A 5,000-nucleotide genomic window follows, 5' to 3' on the forward strand; every position below is an offset into this window, starting at 1 on the left:
GTTTCATTTCGTAACACTTTTTTCCACATTCTTTTCTTTATCTTTGGAATACTTTTTGGAGCACTCTTTTTAAATACTATTTTTCTTTCTTTTTTTTGAGGGGAATATATTAACTGTTGTTTCTTTTGTCTTTTTTCTTTGTTGTTCTTTTTTGTTTTGTTTTGTTTTTACTTATTTCAAACACTTTTTTTCAGAAGAAATATAATAACTGTTGTTTCTTTCCCCGTCGTTTATCGATGTTTTCTTATTCTTTCCTTCGTAGGATTTACCTGAGGAAAGTGGCAGTGTGTAACTTTCATTTTTTTTCTTAGAAAGTTTATTAACAATTCCTTCTTATCTCCCTCTCTTGCTTCCTTTTCGCTTGTCTTTTATCATCTATTTCTTCATTTTCTCTTCCATTTTCTTTCTATTGTGGGGTTTATTCTCTATTTTTTACTATTCCTTTTTTCTCTCCTTTCTTCTTCCTTTTCTTTATGCCTTCTTCTTCTCTCCTTTCCTCCCCCTTTTCTTTATTCCTTCTTCTGCTCTCCTTTCTTCTTCCTTTTCTTTATTCGTTCTTCTCTCCTTTATTCTCCCTTTCCTTTATTCCTTCTTCTTCTCTCCTTTCTTCCTTATCTTTATTCCTTCTTCTTCTCTCCTTTCTTCCTTATCTTTATTCCTTCTTCTTCTCTCCTTTCTTCCCCCTTTTCCTTATTCCTTCTTCTCCTTTTTTCTTCCTTTTCTTTATTCCTTCTTCTTCCTTTCCTTTATTCCTTCCTCTTCTCTCCTTTCTTCTCCCTTTCCTTTATTCCTTCGTCCCCGTAGAAGTGTCAGAAGAGTGACGTCATCCCTTGAATTGTAAATGGTTGATGACGTCAGAGCGGAAGGCAGGGGGGCGGGGCTTCCATTGTCGGTGGGACGAACTTTTTTTTCTTCTTCTTCTTTTCTTGCTGTTCTCTGTTTTTCTTTCTTTCTTCCTCTTTTTATTCTCTCTTTATCTTCTTTGTAAAAGAGGGTTATATGTATTTTTTTCCTTTTCTTCGTAAAAGTGAGTTATATTTTTGTATATATATTTTTTCTATTCTTTTTGTCCTTTCCCTTATTTTCTTCTAATAAGGAAGTGAAATTTTCTTCTTCTGTTTCTTTTACTTCTTTCGCTCTTATATCGTTTCTTATTTTCCAAAAAATTCTCGTCTTTTTATGCCCTTCTCCCTATCTTCCCTCTCTCTCATCTCCCTTCACAGAGTCTTTTTTCCTCTTCTCTCGTTCCTTTATTCCTTTCTATTCCTATTCACCTTCTTCCCAAAAGACCGCTTCTTTGTCCGCGAATCGTCAAAAAAAACAAACAAACAAAAAAACTGTGACATCCATTACCTATTTTTCGAAGCAAGACTCACTCTCTCCCTTCTTCCTCGCTTCTTGCCTCGTCGATTCCTCTGTTCTCTCTTCTCCTCCCCTCATTATCCTCGTGTTTCCCTTTCCCTCACTTCATCGCGGGTCGGGGGAGTGTCCTCTCTTGGCGGGAGGGAGAGAGCGACCTCGAGGGTCTCCTGGGGGGTGAGGTAGGCATGGCGGCGAGGGCGGAGGGTGGGAGGTTTCGAGGACGAGGTTGGTTTCGAGGAGGAGGTTGGGTTCGAGGAGGAGGTTGGTTTCGAGGACGAGGTTGGTTTCGAGGAGGAGGTCGGTTTCGAGGAGGAGGTCGGTTTCGAGGAGGAGGTCGGTTTCGAGGAGGAGGTTGGTTTCAAAAAGTTGGTTTCGAGGAGGAGGTCGGTTTCGAGGAGGAGGTTGGTTTCAAAAAGTTGGTTTCGAGGAGGAGGTCGGTTTCGAGGAGGAGGTCGGTTTCGAGGAGGAGGTCGGTTTCGAGGAGGAGGTCGGTTTCGAGGAGGAGGTTGGTATCGAGGAGGAGTTTGTTTTCGAGGACGAGGTTGGTATCGAGGACGAGGTTGGTTTCGAGGAGGAGGTCGGTTTCGAGTAGGAGGTTGGTTTCAAAAAGTTGGTTTCGAGGAGGAGGTCGGTTTCGAGGAGGAGGTTGGTATCGAGGAGGAGTTTGTTTTCGAGGAGGAGGTCGGTTTCGAGGAGGAAGTCACGACGAGGAGGAAGTTGGTTTCGAGGAGGAAGTTGGTTTTAAGGAGGAGGTTGGTATCGAGGAGGAGTTTGGTTTCGAGGAGGAGGAGGTCGGTTTCGAGGTTGAGGTTGGTGTCGAGGAGGAAGTCACGACGAGGAGGAAGTCGGTTTCGAGGTTGAGGTTGGTGTCGAGGAGGAAGTTGGTTTCGAGGAGGAGGTTGGTGTCGAGGAGGAGGTCGGTTTCGAGGAGGAGGTCGGTTTCGAGGAGGAGGTCGGTTTCGAGGAGGAGGTCGGTTTCGAGGAGGAGGTCGGTTTCGAGGAGGAGGTTGGTATCGAGGAGGAGTTTGTTTTCGAGGACGAGGTTGGTATCGAGGACGAGGTTGGTTTCGAGGAGGAGGTCGGTTTCGAGTAGGAGGTTGGTTTCAAAAAGTTGGTTTCGAGGAGGAGGTCGGTTTCGAGGAGGAGGTTGGTATCGAGGAGGAGTTTGTTTTCGAGGAGGAGGTCGGTTTCGAGGAGGAAGTCACGACGAGGAGGAAGTTGGTTTCGAGGAGGAAGTTGGTTTTAAGGAGGAGGTTGGTTTCGAGGAAGGGGTCTGTTTCGAGGAGGAAGTCGGTTTCGAGGAGGAAGTTGGTTTCGAGGAGGAAGTTGGTTTCGAGGAGGAGGTTGGTTTCGAGGAGGAGGTTGGGTTCGAGGAGGAAGTTGATTTCGAGGAGGAGGTTGGTTTCGAGGAGGAGTTTGTTTTCGAGGAGGAGGTTGGTTTCGAGGAGGAAGTCACGACGAGGAGGAAGTCGGTTTCGAGGTTGAGGCTGGTGTCGAGGAGGAAGTTGGTTTCGAGGAGGAGGTTGGTGTCGAGGAGGAAGTTGGTTTCGAGGAGGAGGTTGGTGTCGAGGAGGAAGTCGTTTTCGAGGATTTCACGGCGAGGAGGAAGTGTCGGTTTCGAGAAGGAGGTCACGACAAGGTGGAAGCCATGTCGAGGAGGAGATCACCCTCGAGGAGGAAGTCACGACGAGGACGAGGTCGCTCTCGAGGAGGAGGTGGTCGTAGTGACGGAGGAGAACAGGAGCATCCACGCAATCTGGAAGAGAGAAAATAAGAGAAAATAAGAAATTGGTTGTGGATAATCAGGAGAAGGAGGGGGGGGGGGGAGAGGAGGGGAAGATTAGGGGGAGGGGGGAGGGGGAGAGAAGGAAAGAGGGAGAGAGGAAGAAAGAAATGAAGGGAGAGTGAGAGGGAAAGAGAGAGAGAGAGAGAGAGGGAAAGAGAGAGAGAGAGAGAGAGAGAGTGACAGACATACAGAGAGAGCTAGAGAGAAAGACACAAAGAGAGAGAGAGAGAGAGAGAGAGAGAGAGCGAGAGGGAGACAGGGAGAGAGAGAGAGAGAGAGAGAGAGAGAGAGAGAGAGAGAAAGAGAGAGAGAGAGAGTGGGGGGGCGGAGAGAGAGAGAGAAGAGAGAGAAAGAGATAGATAGATAGATAGAGAGAGAGAGAGAGAAAGGAAAGATAAGAGAAAGTGAACGAGGAGAGAGAGAAGAGAAAGAGAGAACTAAAAAAAAAAAAAGATACAAAATGAAAAATAAGAACAATCGAAGACCAATAAACCTCTTTCAAAAAAAAATCCAAAACTAAGAAAGAGAGAAAGGGAGAAAGGGAGAAAACCCAAAGAACCCGAGGCACAGTGCCACCCCCCCCCCCCCGAAGCTGACATGCTTGGCACTAACAGGTTAATGGAATTTCTCAGATATTGGCGTGGCATCTCCCTCACTGACGCTCGGTTCCCTGCCGCCTCTCCTCTCTCGCCTCCTCTCCTCCCACCGCCTTTATTCACATCCTCACCTCCCTTTCATCACCCTCACGCCTCTCCTCTCTCGCCTCCTCTCCTCCCACCGCCTTTATTCACATCCTCACCTCCCTTTCATCACCCTCACAAATCGAAGCAAAAGGGTTATTAGTTTAGTCACTTCTCTTCACTTCTCTTCCACCATAACACACGAATAGGCAAGCTGTGGTGCACTGGATGTGTGGTCATGGCATTATATGATCGTATTACATTGGAAATTTAGGCTATTCACATTATCACATGTGTTACGGCAGTTAAAAGCAAAGGACGCCATCTTTTATCAACTTATCTACCTTGCCGGCCTATAGCTTTGGTGTGGGGAGGCATTGTTAAGTGAAATGTGGAGGCAAAACCCGTAGAGTTTTACCAGTAGGAAGAGAGCTGGAACATTATTTCCAAAAAAATCAGCAAGCGAGAGAAAAGGGTTATACATACACACACACACACACACACACACACAGACACACACACACCAACAGACACACACACACACACACACACACACACACACACACACACACACACACACACATACACACACACACACACACACACACACACACACACACACACACATACACACGTACACACACACATACACATACATATCCAGTCTGGAACGAAACTAATTGAAAATCAGTCTAGAAAAAGTGACCCACTCCCTTCCGGCTCGAAAATCCAAAATATTCACGACAACCAACATAATTATTTTCCGGCTCATTAAGAATGCATTGATTCCCACAAGGTCTAGGCCTAAGCATGATTCAAGGAAGGATAAAAATAGATGATCGCTTCATTAGATTATGCTGATTTAATGGGCGAATAATTAAATAATTCGATCAAACGACAATACGCGGATGGCGGGTCGCGAGACGAGCCTTCTTGACCAATCAGAACTCTCCATCTCCCCGCGAGAGAGACAAGAACGGTTATGATTGGTCTGAATATTCACGAGGTCGCGAGAGCCATCTGGTGAGGCATTTTCAAACGAGACGGGAGACAAGGTCGGGTATTTTCAAACGCTGTCGCTAAAGTAGTCCAGCGAATTGACGTTCAGGGACGTAATCGGTGATTTATACCGGTTATTGGGCCAAGTGAGCAAGGTTGATTGATGTGGTGGG

At 46.1% G+C, this 5,000-nt stretch overlaps 1 protein-coding gene and 1 long non-coding RNA gene across 3 annotated transcripts in view; both read right to left on the minus strand.

Annotated features, from left to right (window-relative positions):
* Window positions 1-1,622, minus strand: part of LOC113819087 (gastrin/cholecystokinin type B receptor) — a 6,292-nt gene extending 4,670 nt beyond the window's left edge. The window contains exon 1 of the mRNA XM_070128637.1: window positions 1-1,622. This exon is cut by the window's left edge and continues 1,448 nt beyond it. The gene's annotated coding sequence lies outside the window, so the exon portion shown is untranslated.
* A 1,252-nt stretch (window positions 1,623-2,874) lies between these two features.
* LOC138863840 (uncharacterized) overlaps window positions 2,875-5,000 on the minus strand; it is a 297,684-nt gene continuing 295,558 nt past the window's right edge. For both annotated transcript variants that reach the window (XR_011399032.1, XR_011399031.1), the window contains exon 5: window positions 2,875-3,118. This is a non-coding gene — a long non-coding RNA (uncharacterized lncRNA). The remainder of the gene's footprint in view (window positions 3,119-5,000) is intronic.

The sequence above is a fragment of the Penaeus vannamei genome, chromosome 13 (genome assembly GCF_042767895.1).
Source record: "Penaeus vannamei isolate JL-2024 chromosome 13, ASM4276789v1, whole genome shotgun sequence".
Taxonomy (NCBI): Eukaryota; Metazoa; Arthropoda; class Malacostraca; order Decapoda; family Penaeidae; genus Penaeus; species Penaeus vannamei.